The sequence below is a fragment of the Thermobia domestica genome, chromosome 11, assembly GCF_964235325.1.
Source record: "Thermobia domestica chromosome 11, izTheDome1.hap1.1, whole genome shotgun sequence".
Taxonomy (NCBI): Eukaryota; Metazoa; Arthropoda; class Insecta; order Zygentoma; family Lepismatidae; genus Thermobia; species Thermobia domestica.
Window position 1 is genome coordinate 233,766,509 of NC_137464.1, and position 16,722 is coordinate 233,783,230.

The window sequence follows — 16,722 nt, forward strand, 5'->3', positions numbered from 1 at the left end:
TGCTCTTATTTCCTATATATTTTTCTTAGCTGAATTTATGCTTTCTATATATTCGTCTGTTTATTTCTAGAATAATATATCTCTAGCTCTTTTCACAATGAAGGTAAGCAAAAGCGCTGTAACTAACTACTCACCTATAGTGGTTGACTCGCTTTAAGGCAAAACGGCAAGAGCCCTCAACATGTGTTGAGACAGAGTTTCCCTTCTCTGCTTTAACTTGTACGACTGACATTTTTAATTTGTGACTGTACTGTATTTGTAATTATAACTGCGTTTTAATCTGGCTGAGTGAATTTGCGAATATACACTCATTTATGTGTATTTAATTTCTTCGGGTATACAGTATACAGTTAAATTACTAATTTTCGATATAAAGAGCAGAACATGTTAGTGGAAATAATGTGTTAACATAGTACAATAAGTACAATGATTTTCTGAACAAATATCTACATCTATTTTGTCAGATTGCCAATAACACTTTATACATTACAGATAAATTATAATCAACCTGTAAGATATAAAGTATTATTTATATAATTTTATATCACATACCTTTCTGTCGTTGACAATCCCTGACGCACAGTGTATTTCACGCCATCCAATTGCGACGAGCGAAGAAACTTCAAAGTACGTTGCTTCAGTCCTTCATAAAATTTATAGAAACAAGATTGCTTGCGTTCCACTTTACAATTGTTAACTTCAAATCTAGCAGATGTTATAGAAATTATTTTAATGTATTTTTACAAAGAAAATAAATAAGTTTAGTATACATAATGCATTATCATATCTTGACTTGAATATTTAACTGTTTTCCTTTGATTATACTGTGTTTGCTGTTTAAAGTGGTAGGTACGGCATTTAATTCCAGAGTTCTGACCTGGTAACGGAAACTAAAATTATTAATTTATTATAATGTTAACTAGATAAATTGGGACATCAGTTGCTAGGCTATTCATCACCATCACCGTAAGACAAATGCACTGCTGTAATGACTCACATGATAAAAAAAATCTTCGATCAGCTGTGATTAGCTAGATACTAGTAGTGCCATTAGCGTTGTATCGTACTATTGGTTCCTGTACCTGAGTACGAATGGCAAGCGCCAGAATGGTTAGGTATTGTCAACTGGGAACATCAGAAATATCTGTGGCATTCTGTTGAAATCGTGTTTCTAAAACCCGGTCGTTACTTTCGACTCTACGTCTTCTATAAAAGATATATGGAAAGTTAAATATCCATATATATAAGGAGTAAGTGAGAAAGTTCAGTGTATAATTGTTATTTCGATTTGTGAACATTATAATTCTACTAAATATATATATATATATCGCATCGAATCGATAGTGTTAATAATATATGTAAAAAATTGAGGAGTTTAGTATAAACAAAAAAGTGTCTTTCTATATCTTTCGAGTAGTGAAATGGTATGTGTATTAGTTTGTATAGAGTTGAAATTCTCAATTTGATTGAGCAGAAGTATACGATTGGTAAATTACTAATTTATATTGCATTTTTTGGTCCAGTTTGAATAATTTGAATTCTATATGCAAAAGAGAAGGATTTGTGATTTTGATAAATCGTTTAAATATTGGACCAATTTGCACACATTTTTTTAATGAATGAATGTAGTATCCAGCTTATCAGGCATTATGTAAGGTCCTGTTTGGTTATTAGTACTTTAATGTTATCCATTGGGATTTTCAACGTTCTACTATTCCAGTTTATAAATTGACATTTAAAATTTATAAATATAGTTTTTCTCATTTTCCTATTGAGATCCTTCTGCACATATATAGATATATATGTTAATCTTTCCTTTTTTACTCTATAGAAGTGATACTATTTTAGCGTACATTCCAAGTTTGTGGTGTAAGCCGACGTATTGAGACAATATATTAATTTTTATTCTGCCCATATCTGCCCTTTTATAAAAGTGGAGGGGATTTTCAATACTCTGTTTCCCAGAGACGTTTACTGAACTCTAATTTTATATTAATTAGTAGGTACGTTACATAAAGAACCTAACCATTCTATTTCTATGCTGATCGTTTTTGCAGTAAGAAGCAGGTTGGGTTTTCATAAGAAGCTTTGTATGGAATTTAGTGCTATTAGATGGAGGTTATATTGTTAGGAGAATGAAAATATGATTACTCTAAAGATTAGTATTTACTAACATTTGTTTTGTGTGGAAAAATAAGAGACTAGCTCAGCATTATGTTGTATTTTTCATTTACAGCAGTGTATATGATTGCCAGTTATAACATCTGTATAGATATAGTTCTATCTTATATATGTTATCGAGATTTGTATGTTTGGTGTTAAAGTTATATGTTTAATATTGATCATGGCTCATTCACAGTTGAATTTAAATAATTTTGATAATGGTAATCTCGGATTATTTGTTGATAGAACGAATGATACTTGGGATTTAATATTTTTGCAAGAAAGCACCTCGTTTGTAGAAAGAGGGACGGGGAGAAGTACAGCTAAGAGCGAGAGCCCTCAGGTGTTCGCAGACACGGCTTGGCAGGTCAGGATGCAGAACGAAGTAGATGTCTGTTAGAAAGTGTTAGCGTTGATAGTCAAGCAAACAGGCATTCCGAGGTTAAAAGTAAACAAGATAAGGAATTTCACAGTAGTAATAGTAATCCGTTCGTTCCTATTTGGACTTCCTTTTCTAAGTTAACGATAGATGCTGCAAAATATAGCTTTCAGGAATACATAAATAAAATTCCAGAATATAATGGACTAGAGCATCACAAGTTGTTTTTGCTTGGAGTAGAAGTTTATAAAATACTAAAACTGAACTTATTTCCTGTTGAGTCGGTACTAATAGCTGCATTAGGAAATACAAGAAATTGTTTACATGAAGAACTAATTAATATTGTTTGTACTACGCGTGATTGGATAGAGATATGTGGTCAATTATTTCATAGGTTTATGTCACCCTTGGCTAAAAGGGAATTAATACATAACTATTTCAATAGGCTACAATCACCTATAGAATTGACTTCTTTTTATATAAATAGTATACTAGATAGTTGCACTTTTTGTATGGGTATACGGAATGAGTGAGACATACTTGAGTATGTGTGCAAAGGGATCAAACCAGGAATTCGACACGAATTGTTCCGCTATTCGAAACCCCCATCGCCAAATGAATTAATGAGAGAAGTGCAGCGTTATGAGTTATTTCAAAAGAATGTACAAATGTACTACCATGAGCAAAATAAATGACGCGTCTCTTTATTTTGAAGTTTTTTGAAAATATCTCCGTTTTCTTTATATGTTCGAAATTTCGGAAGGTTTCCCCAGCAGGACAGGTTAATAACAAACCCGTTTTTAATATTTGTGTTAGATATTAGCTTAAAATAAAGAAATTAGAAGCAAAAAACATTAAATCGACAGAAATCTCGAGAATTACCAACTCTGCTAAAGTGGGAAATTTTCAAGAACACGAGGGAATTCTGCATTTCAACACGAAGCAGCGACATCTATGTCATTGAGAGAAATGTGGATTAAATCTACAAACTAAACTTTTAACGAAATATTTCTAGTATGTCTTATTATATGCATTATCTGCAAACTCCAAATATATGAATATATGCTAAGTACTAACATAAAGATAGAGCAAATAGTGGAAATTATCTATGGAAAAGGACGAATTAGTAGGACGATCGTAATGAAATATAGTCTTTACCGGAACAGGCTCAGTTCACGTAAAGAAACAAATAGCTCAATTAGTTAAAGCAACGAGTCTGTATGCTGAAGGTAGCGGGTTCGATCCCGTGGAATTGTCGTTATCGTTTTTATCACTACACTACGGTTATTTTTTTTATTTTTTTATTTGGGAAAGAATCAAATTGTAACGTATGTGTAAAACTCATGACGATACCAAAAAAAGAAAAAATGCTGTTGTCGCACTTGCATTAGCGTCCCTAATTTTGTTTGCAAACAGTTTCGTAATTATTTCCCCTGTGCTCACTGCTCACCATATGCTCGCTGGCGCATAACGAATGTTTCCCAGTAAATGTTAATTCTAATTTGGAGAATTTTATAAAGTTTCACAATATTTCTCACTAGATAGTCTTCTATCTACGTGTTTGGATATTTTGATAACAGATTTCCCTATTAAATGTTTAATTTTCCCTAGATGTTTAATTACGGAAAAGTTTTACAATGTATTTGTATTGAATTGAAATTGTTTTGAATTTACTACATAAGGTAAGTAGACCGAAGGAGGAGAACTCAAGTAATTGATATTCTACGTAAAAGCAACATATTGTAAAATGATGATGCTTCTTACCTTCAGCACATAATCTTTACGTTAGAGAGTCAGACAGAGAAAAATCCTGGTTTTTCCTCCTCTATGACCACCCATCTTAAACCTCTACATATCATTGTTCGTCTCACAAAATTTCGGTGCTCCAAAAACATTCAAATAATAATAATAATAATAATAATAATAATAATAATAATAATAATAATAATAATAATAATAATAATAATAATAATAATAATCCTGAATATGCCATCCTTACATAATGTAGGATATCTTAGTTTCCTAGTTTAAATCTTAAATATCTTAGTTTAAAATGCTTTCTTTAATACTTATTTGAGCAACCATGTAGGAGGGGTACGACTTTTTATTTTGCCCCTCTCATTTCAGTAGCCTTCCAACAGACAGGACAGACAAAATGAATAAGAAATATATTTACAGCATCCTCTCCCCTTTCATGATTGGAATATCACGTAATATTTTTTATTCTACGAAAGATGGCCCTGTGCGGTTAGGGGTAGGTAACTAAAAAAATACCTAATATATAGCGCCCCTTGATTGTAATATTACTGCTTCTTTATTTGTACGAGGGAGCCCCTACACAATCAAGGGTGACAAAAAGAATAGGAAGAGTGTCTATTGATTCCAGTGGTGGATCCAGCACGAACTCCTGGGGAAGGGGAGGGGAAGTGAAACATTCTTTTGATGATGTGAAGCTGTCACAAATTACCACTTAACTAAACTAAACAATAGTGGGGGGAACCGGAACCCAGTCAGTTTAAATTGATGTAAAAGTTTAATTTTTGGCTTCATATTAAAGTTTTGGTTCCAAATGACAAATTCAGTCCGAGTGGACAATGATCAAATATCCGGGGGGGTCTTCAGTATAGGGGGCTACGGCTCCCTTATGGGAAAAGGCAAAAATATGAAAATGCTTATAACTTCCGAATTTTCCGTCTATTTTAAAGAAATTATTGGCTTCATATTAAAGTCTTGGCTTCAAATGACAATTTCAGTCCGTGTGGACAATGATCAAATCTCGGAGGGCTCTTCGGTGTAGGGGTTTCGGCTTCTTTATGGGACAAGATTCACGTAGTTGATATTGCAAAATTGTTTTGTATATATAAGTGGAAACTTGCACCATTTGGTTAATTTTACCTTTTATGTTTTGCAGATTCATATTCCAAGCAATAGTTACTTCGCAGAGCTAAAAGAAGGCACTTACTAGTTTCATTAAAATGAAATGTCTTTTATGAGAGGAGCAGACGAACGAACAGGCACCCAAACGTTGGTTGAGTCGTACGGTTGAAACTCGTTAAGCTCGCTTCAATTATTATTATTAATAATAATAATAATAATAATAATAATAATAATAATAATAATAATAATAATAATAAAGCATTGCAGGGACCTTTTGTGCAGGGGGTCCGTGGCTCGATTCCACTTCGTGCCAAGTGAAATTTGAGGTGGACAAATACCGTGTGCATGGGTATGTGTTTTCTTGAGATTTTCCATTTTCCTCCCACTTTCTTCATTTCACCATTTCATTCATCATCATTCTCCCTTAGCGTAGGTGCATAATCGTCCAACGTTAAACTAGATATTGCAATTTCAATAATAATAATAATAATAAAAATTAATTCAACTGAAAGGACTGTAATTTATGTGGACAGTAATTATCATAAATATGCAACCATTATAAAAACAATGCTTTGCGTAGAAAGATAATCCTTCTCAAGTGTTAACGAATGCGCACGAGATAAGACATGTCTCGAGAAAGAGACAAGACGCGCTTTGTGACATCCAAGATAATACGAGGCAAATGTTTTGGACACGAGATAGCTTGTAAAATGTCTCGTCTTGTCTGGAATGTCTCGAAAACAAAAGTCTAAGTTTTAAAATTATTTTTCAAGATCTATTCTCTCAGAAGTAGTTCTCTGCCTTAAAATTAATAACGACATTTGTGATTTAAAAAAGATAAACAATGCCTAAAGTTAATAGTTAACTTTTCGAAAAGAAGCTTCATTAAGGGTGAACCTGAAAGATGTCCACAAACTTCGGGAGGTGATTCGAGACATCAAAAGGAGACAAATGGTCCTCTTGCAGTTTTCGAATTCAGCTTCGTTGTCGAGATACAGGGTTGCCAACTGGTCGTGTTTGAGAAACTCACTGGGAATAAATTCAAGTCCAAGAATAAACTACTACTCATATATTTTTCAGGTCAATTGACTTATACCATGTTGTAAGGTCAAATATTTATTTATGAAGTGTGTACAAAATTCGCCAGGGTCTTTTCTGAGAAAATCGTCGAGAAAAAGTCACCTCCAAGAATAAACTACCCCTCGTAAATTTTTCTAAGAGAAATATCTGATACTGCAATATAGGATTGTTAATTAAATATTGATTAATGAAAAATAAACAAAATTGTTAAAACCATTTTTGAGAAAATAGCGTTTTTCGATTTTCGGCTGTTTGTAAACCACACTTATTTTAGGTGGTAGGAAAAAATGGAAAAGCTCCTGTAAGAATACTAAGTAAACCCTAAGTTTAAAATTTGGTGTAGATAAGTTGAACGGTATGGCCTCTAGGCGAGTGCATATAAAAGTGTGCCGAACGGACGGACCGGAAGGACGGGTGTCGAAAAGTCACATTTTCGGTATGTAGACGCCATGAAACATGTAAATCCGTTGAAATCTGAATTTGATATTATTTTCACAATCACTATATTTTCTTCTCTCTTTTGTCGCTCGAAAAAGAAAAGCCTGAGTTTACCACAAAAAGCTAGGGAGTTTCTCAAAAAATACTCAATTACAGGGCCACCGCACTAAACTTTTTCAATTCAATTTCTTAACTGTGTTAGGCCGCAGTTGTTACTGAAGTGTGTATTTGGATAATACGAATAAAATTATCATATTATTCAAATACATCGAATGTCAGATTATCGAATAAAAAACTTCGATTGAAGAAAATCCATACTACAAAACTAACTCACACTTTGAGCACATTTTCATTAGACATATAATAGACCAATTAATGCAATCATTGTTTATGAAATATGAAAAAAATCAAATGAGTCACTTTGGGAAAGTCGTTCAAAAAGAACACGTCAGGAGTAACCTACCTCTTGTGAATTGTTTCGAACAATGAGTTAAGATATACTTTTGGTTATTAATGAAATATTTATTTGCGAAATTTGAACAAAATCGCCTGTCGTTCGAAAAAATTGTCGGGGAAAAAACCTTGACCCCAAAAATAAACTATCCGTTGTAATTGTTTTTCATAGAAATGACTTATACTAAAATATAGGGTTATTAATGAAATACTTATTTATGAATTATCAATAAAATTGTCCGAGTAATTTTTGAGAAAATCGTGAGGGAAAAATAATTCCCCGAATAAACTATCTCTTGAGGATTCTTTCAGGGTAAGCGAGTTATTCCATATTACTAGGTTTTTAATGAAATATTTATTTCTGAGTACGAACAAAATTGCTTGACTCATTTTTGAGAAAACCGTGGAGGAAAAACACCCCCAAGAGTAAACTACCCCTCGCATATTTTTTCAGGACAAACGAGTTTTGCCATATTGTTCGGTTATTAACGAAATATTTATTTTTGAAATATGAATAAACTCTTTTGAGTCGTTTTTGAGAAAATCGCCCAGACAACACTCCACCAAGAATAAACTACCCCTCGCATTTTTTTAGGACAAACGAGTTATGCCATATTGATAAGTTATTAATGAAATCTTTATTTATGAAATATGAACGAAAACATTTGAGTCCATTTTGAGAAAATCACTGAGAAAAAACTCGCCCCCTTAGTATAAACTACCCCTTGTAGATTTTTCTCAGATAAATGCCTTATACCACAAAATAGGGTTGCTAATTAAATATTGATTTATAGAAAAAGAAAGAAAACAAGATCGTTAGAGCCAGTTATGAGAAAATATCTTTTTTTTATTTTCATCGTACAGGAAACTACCCTTGTTTTGGGAGTAGGAGGGAAATGAAAAAAAACTATAGGAAATACTATGAAAATCTTAAACTAAAATTTGGTGCAGATAAGTTGAACGGTATGGCTTCTAGGCGAGTGCACAGAAAAGTGTAGCGAACGGACGGACGAACTGATGGACATGTATCGAAAAATAACTTTTTCGGTGTTAGGGGCTATAATACGTGTAAATTCGTTTAAATCTCAAATTTGATTTTTTTTTCGAACACCATACTTTCTTCTCTCATTTGTCACTTCAAAGTAAAAGGAACTCAGAACTACAGATAAAAGACACCTACTTTTACACATAGACATTTATTGATTTAAAACTGTTTTAGTTTGTGTCATTTCACTTCCAATTGAAAGGTTTTACAATGATTAACGGCATACCAATGACGAGACGGAAGTTTTCAGGAAGTAAACGCATTCAGAAGTCTAGACTGCATTACAGCCTGTTTTTATTTCTGCAATTGTTAACAGCTGTAATTTCGTCCAAACGCTACATGAAATAATTTTTGGTTGACGTCATTGTATTACTATTTTAGTATTGTCCTCTTCAGACTTGGTTGAAGTTTTGTCTTAACGGTTATACATTTTTTCTTTCTTATTTCATCGTTACACATAAGAACAAAATGTTATGGTGAGTGGATAGATTCGAACCTACGAACATTGAGTTTATATTCTTCCAACACTTTACCAATGGACCAAGCTTTGTCTTCACGTTAACGCCCGGTTACAGGGTTTACTACGATTTAAATAAAATGGCTGGCTGTTAGAATTCCCTGCTCACATATTTCGATAAATAATTTTCATTGCTTCTAGATACGTAGAGCAATGTTTAGATACACATTTTAGGAGAGTGAATTTTGGTGTATATAATAATTTCATGCCAGGTAAAAGCTAGATAAGTTTTGATAAAATGTTTCATATGTAGTTCTCAATAATAAGCTTGCTGTTCGGAGTGAAGTTCCAAGGTTCAGCATTGCCTAGCAGTTTTTGCTATTAATATCCCTTCTAACAATATTGGCAGTGGAGAAAAGTTAGCCCGTGTTGAAGCTTTTTGCTCCTAATTTAGTTATTTTACTTATTTAAGGAATATATTGAAAATTGTCAGCAGGCACGTATGCAGTAATTTATTTCGGGAGAAGTCCGACTTCAATATTAGGATAAATTATAATAAAATTTAAAAGATAATCCTTAAATTTAGGCTAAATTTACAGAGAAGTTGGGATTTCAGAGGGGAGTCCGGACCACCTGGACCCACCCCTAAATGCGTCCTTGTTTGTCAGTAACGTTTTCTCATTTTGAAACCCTCAAAAACTTCGGATATATAAAGGAAAACGAGTTATTTTCGATAAAATATCACTTCAGAAGACGCGACAGTTTTATTGCACATGGTGGTATCCCAAGTTCACAAGGGCAAGAATTCATTAATTTTGATTCTCTGTCATTGTGCTCTATCGAAAGGTTAGGTTTGTAACATATTACTCCTACGAACAAGCATGACTGGCAGATAGGAATACTGAACACAACTCCAGAGAAATGCATGCTGAACTTTTATAGCTACGCTTTGGTGATTTGCCCTCAAGGTCAATCGAGTGGTAATTCAGTTCCGTCTCTGTTCTTAAGCCATGTTCGTATTACTTCGAACAGTTTTGATAATAAAAAGCATGCCTCTTAATATAACAGACTTCTTTCGCGTAAGAAATCGAACTTCAGTTGGTCAGAGCAACTAGTCTGTAAGAATTAGGTTGTTAGTTAGTTAGGAGCCCAGTACGAGTAAGGGTTTTTATTACTATTGTTTTTATCTTTTTTATGTGAGGAAAAATCAAATTGTGACATCGCGATATCAAATGTATTTGATTATGTAGGCATATTCATTAATAATAATAATAATAATAATAATAATAATAATAATAATAATAATAATAATAATAATAATAATAATAAATATGAATGTCTTTGGAGAGCCGAAATTATGTGAGACGAACAATGATATGTAGAGGTTTAAGATGGGTGGTCATAGAGGAGGAAAAACCAGGATTTTTCTCTCTCTGACTCTCTAACGTTAAGATTATGTGCTGAAGGTAAGAAGCATCATCATTCTACAATAGGTTGCTTTTACGTAGAATATCTATTACTTGAGCTCCCCTCCTTCGGGCAACTTTGCTTATGTAGTAAATCCAAAACAATTTCAATTTAAGACAAATATTTATAGAGAAAATTAAACATTTAATAGGGAAATCTGTTATCAAAATATCCAAACACGTAGATAGAAGACTATGTAGTGAGAAACATTGTGAAACTATAAAATTCTCCAAATTAGAATTAACATTTACTGGAAAACATTCGTTATGCATCAGTAAGCACAGGGGAAATAATTACGAATCTGTTTGCAAACAAAAATTAGACACACTAATGCAAATGCGACGATATTTTCTTTTCTTTTCTTTTTTTTTTGGTATCGTCATGAGTTCTATACATATGTTACAATTTGATTCTTTCCCAAATAAAAAATAAATAAAATAACCTTAGTGATAAAAATGACAACAGTACTTCCACGGGATTCGAACCGTCTACCTTCGGTATACAAACTCGTTGCTTTACATAACTGAGCTATTTGCTCCCTTACGTAAGCTGAACCTGTTCTACAGTAAAGACGATTTTTCATTACGATTGGGCTAACAATTCGTCTTTTTCCATAGGTAATTTCCACTATTTGCACTATCTATACGTTAATACTTAGCATAGATTCATATATTTGGGGTTCGCTGATAATGCATATAATAAGACATACTAGAAATATTTCGTTAAAATTTTCGTTTGTAGATCTAATCCACGCTCCTCTCAATGACATAGATGTCGCTGCTTCGTGTTGAACTGCAGAATTCCCTCGCGTTCTTGAAAATTTCCCACTTTAGCAGAGTTGGTAATTCTCGAGATTTCTGTCGATTTAATGTTTTTTGCTTCTAATTTCTTTATTTTAAGCTAATATCTAACACAAATATTAAAAACGGGTTTGTTATTAACCTGTCCTGCTGGGGAAACCTTCCGAAATTTCGAACATATAAAGAAAACGGAGATATTTTCAAAAAACTTCAAAATAAAGAGACGCGTCATTTATTTTGCTCATGGTAGTACAATGCGATCACTAAGATGGGTCAGGTTCCAGAGAAAAATCCGATTCAATGTTATTCCTGTGGAGAAAGACATAGAGAGAAAGACTGTTATTTGCGTAGATGGTCAAAACAGCAGGAAGTGATTACTTCTAGGCGGAAGGTACAACGGTTAGGGACTAGTATTTAAATAGTGAAAAAGTCATTAAAGCCGGACGATAACCGAAAGATACATTGAGGATCAACATTCAATAAACTGAATGATGTTACTATTAAACAGAAAGATACTGTAATTCCGGAAAATTAATAGCGGTGTTAATAAAAGGATATGTTTTAGAGAAAGATTATATGGGTGGAATGACACTTGCGCTTCAATTTCGATTATAAATCGTGAAAGGTTCTTGGAATGGAACGCGAAATTGAAAGTGCCCATTAAGGTGATTGATGAAGAGTTTACCGGAACAGATGTTAATAGACAGACAAGAACATTGACACAGTTTATGATTATTCCAATACGTTTCCGGTCTAAGGTATATAGACTATTTTTTTTTTGATGGAACAATTAGAGCCCACATTTATAATCGGGATTCAAGAGTCGAAGTATATGCGTGCATTCATAGACTTAGTAGAAAACCAATTTGTTCTGACAAGTGAGAAAGTGGTGATTCCCATAAGTTATTTCCCTAACGGTTACTTTAAGAAATTAAATGATTCTGCCATAAAATTTTTATTCCGTAGCACTGCATATTATGCGGATACGTTAAAGGATTCTACTGTAGGTCAATTGATTAATGTGCAAGGGGGTAGTGTTTCTAACAATAAGGAAGGGCAAAAAAAATATTATTTATTTCAAGCTCCCGAAAGGAAAGAGCCGTCAAGTTAGATATAGGTCGATCCACTGCTAGCTGAAAGTGATCTCTCATTGCAAGGTATGTTGAAGATCTCCTTAATAGATTTCCAAATGTGTTTAAAGATAAAATAGGTGAAATCAAAGGATATCAGTATGAGATAAAGGTTAATAATGAAGAGCCAATAAGGAAGAAAGCATATCCCACGACACGACCTGATCAAAAACAACCTGGTTCAATTTTGAATGATTGGTTAAAACAGGGGATAATTCAAAAGAGTAATAGTGATTGGTCATTCCCATGCTTTTCAGTTAAAGCAAAATCTGAGGAGAAAAGACTCGTTATAAATTACCAAAGTCTTAATCGTAGATTGTACCTTAATCCACAGTTTATCCCCGGTATTGAGGATGTATTAGCGAGCGTATCAAGTGGGAAAATATTTTCCGCAATTGATATCAAGAGAGCGTATCTACTTTTACGCCTATGAGAAAGTTCATATAAATATACAGCTTTTGTGGCACATAGAGGTTTATTTGACTTTAAAAATTTACCATTTGGTTTATCTTGTGGTAGTTTTATGTTGACTAAGGTATTAACTGACATTCTATATTCTTTGAAAACTGAACGCCTTGAATGGTTCTATGATGATGTATTGTTATTTTCTCCAGACGTCGAGAGTCATAAAAAACTATTAGATAAGGTTTTGAATAAATTTGAGGAGTATGGTATAAAAATTTCCTTAAATAAATCCAAACTTTTCCAGACAAAAATGACTTATCTTGGATATATTTTGGAGAATGGGAATATGTCGCTGGATCCTTCCAGGATTAAGGTAATTAGCAAGTTATCAGTACCACGTAAGAGGCGCGGTTTAATTAGTCTTCTATGTTTTCTACAATACCATGCTAAATTTATACCTCACTTTCAAGAAATAGTAGAACCCTTAAATAGAATGAGGTCTCCCAAGGTTTAGTTTAGATGGAATGAAGAAGAACAAAGGGCGTTAGATCAAGTTAAGGAGTTTTTTGAGACTCATGTTATTTTAAAGTTACCAGATTTAAATGTTAAATTTTATATTAACTTGGATGCGACACTGAAAAGGTTGGGAGGAACGATACAACAATACGATAAGAATAATGTATTAAGACCAGTTGGTTCTTTTCCAGACGTTTAAGGTCTTACAATTTAAATAATCCTATCTATCTTTTGGAACGAAAGGCCGCGGTCGAAGCAATTGAACGCTTTAGTACATACTTACATTCAAAATTCGAACTGAGAGTAGATAATTTAGGATTAATGTATTAAAAAGTATGAGTTTGTTGTATCGATTATTTTCCTTTGGTTTTGATGTCAAACATGTACCATCTAATTTAAATATTTCTTCCGATTATATTTCAAGAATCCATGATCGAGAAATGTTCGAACCAGTGGAGATAGAACAAACAAACGGTCATGAGGTAAAAAAGTTTGTTGTTAGTCAATATGTGGAATATGCCACACGCTTGTATGTCAATCAATAAACATCAAAGAAAGGATGTAGAATTATGGAATATAATTGAGAGGTAGGAAATGAAAGAATTCATTGATGGTTAAAAATTAGTTAAAGGTACGCTATGCAAGAAAACAAGAGTTCAAAAGAATCCATGGAAAGTATGTATCCCAAAAGAACTAGTATTATCCATTATAGAATTTTGTCATAATTCTATTTTGCCGGGAAATCATTTGGGGGCGAAGAAAACGATTGTAAAAATTTCTGCCAGATATTCATTGCCTTCCATGGTGGACGAAATACGAGAATATGTCCACTGTTGTAAATGTTGTCAGCTTAATAAAAGTGATAAACGTAAGAAAATGGGTCAATTAGTGTCGACTTTCGATAAGACCGTGAACGGGAGGTGGTATACTGATATCTATGAACCGTTATATCAGTCCCATTCTGGAAGATATTGTTTAATTGTGGTCGACTCTTGTTCCAAACGAGTTTGGCTGGAGACTATAAGAACCTTCACAAGTCAATCGATAATTAATAAATTATAGAAGATCTTGTGTAGGTTTGGGTTCCCTTACTCGATCAGTCATGATAATGGTTCTGTATATGTATCCGCTAGGTTAAAGATTTCTTGTATAGTCATGGTATACAAGATATTCGTAGTTCACCATATCATTGTTCATCTAATAATGCTGAAAGATATCTAAGAGTATTAGGTGATAGCCTTAGAATTTATTTTGCTAATAAACAAACGATGTGGGATGCAAGTATTCATGAAATAGTGTTTTCAATAAATTCAGCCGAACATTCAGAATTAAAATGTACCCCAAATAAAATGACATTTAATTATAATGTGTGATCCATTAGATATTCGATGGAAAATAGATGATTTAGATATACGTAAAAAACATCCGAATATATGGGCCAATGCTATGAAAAATATGGAACTAGCATGGTTTGGGCGCAAGCGTATTTATGACAAGGCTAGAGTTCAAACGTCATATGCAGCGGGTGATCTAAGTGGGCTAAGTCTTATTGAAGTCAGAATTTAAATCGTCGCTTGCTGATAGAATAACGAAAAAATTATGCCCAAGATGGAAGGGGCCGTACCGGATCGAGAGATTATTGGGATCCAACTCTGTTCAATTACAATCCGTTAATGACCCATCTGATATTAGGAAGGCTCATGTTTCGCAATCAAAATTGTACCACCAGCCACGTAATGCAGGTGTACCATAAAGTGTGCTCCAATCATCTTGCTTATTAGAATACATATATTTTGTCAAAGTTATTTACTTATTGCCCTGAATATACATTATTCCAGCGGTGTTATTATTATTACTATTATTAAATTACTTACTGCAACTAGATAAATTTGGCGTTAAATAGTACGTTTATAAGTCTCTTTCAACTGGACGAATTTTAGAGAATTTAAAAGTGTTTTGAATTTTAATAATTGTATTGGTGATACGTGTTTATTATTAAGTGCGTTTTTATTAGTGTATTTGTGTAATATTGTGTTAATATATATGTTTTTACATTCCAGGCCTAGAATCCGTTAATCTTGTACGTTTGTTTTCGTGGAATAATCAGATTGTATATTTTAGAAATACGTTTGAATTGCTAACTGGAATGAGTACCGGAGTGTTAATCGAGATGGATATATCTCAGATTATATATATATATATATATATATATATATATATATATATATATATATATATATATATATATATAGTACATCATGCATGACTTGTATGGATAGGTAGAAGTTTTGAAAGTAAGTGACTTATTTATTATGTCTATAGTTATTAGTATTAATATAGGTAATTCCAATTCTTGAAATTGTATAATTATGAATTTTCAGGAAGTCTTCACCTGAGACTTAAGTATTTACAAATATTGGAGTATAGGTGTTGATAGTATGTAAGGATGAATGAATGTTTGTGTGAATGGATTATTTGGGGATATATTTTATTTCATTTATGTTTCTTTTGGAATGATTGGTAGAATGATTTGGAACTAGTGTTAGTAGTAGAATTTCTTGGGTTGTTTAGGACTAATTTTGACAACTAGAGTATCAACATTCCGGAAAATCATAAGATTTTAAGGGGTGGTGTTAGTCGGTGTAATGACTTATATGTTAAAAATATTCGATCAGCTGTGGTTAGCTAGATACTAGTAGTACCATTAGCGGCGTTGTATCGTACCATTGGTTCGTGTACCTGGGTACGTATGGCAAGCGCCAGAATGGTTAGGTGTTGTCAACTGGGAACATCAGAAATAACTGTGGCATTCTGTTGAAATCGATTTCGTAAAACCCGGTCATTACTTTCGACTCTACGTCTTCTATAAGAGATATATGGAAAGTTAAATATCCATATATATAAGGAGTAAGTGAAAAAGTTAAGTGTATAATTGTTATTTCGATTTGTGAACAGTATAATTTTACTATATATATATATATATATATATATATTGCATCGATTCGATAGTGTTAATACTGTATGTGAAAAATTGAGGAGTTTAGTTTAAAAGGAAAAAGTGTCTTTCTATATCTTTCATGTAATGAAATGGCATGTGTATTAGTTCGCATGGAGTTGATATTCTCAATTTGATTGAACAGCAGTATACGATTGTTAAGTTACTATTTTATATTGTATGTTTTTGTCCAGTTAGAATAATTTGAATTCTATATGCAAAAGAGAAGGATTTGTAATTTTGATACATCGTTTAGATATTGGACCAATTTACACACATTTTTTAATGAATGAATGTAGTATCCAGCCCATCAGGCATTATGTAAGATCCTGTTTGGTTATTAGTACATTAATGTCATCCATTGAGATTTTCAACGTTCTACTATTCCAGTTTATAAGTTGGCAGTAACAAATTTATAAATATAGTTTTTCTCATTTCTTTATTGAGAGTCTTCTGCATATATATAGATATATATGTTTGTCTTTCCATTTTTACTCTATAGAAGTGATAGTCGTTT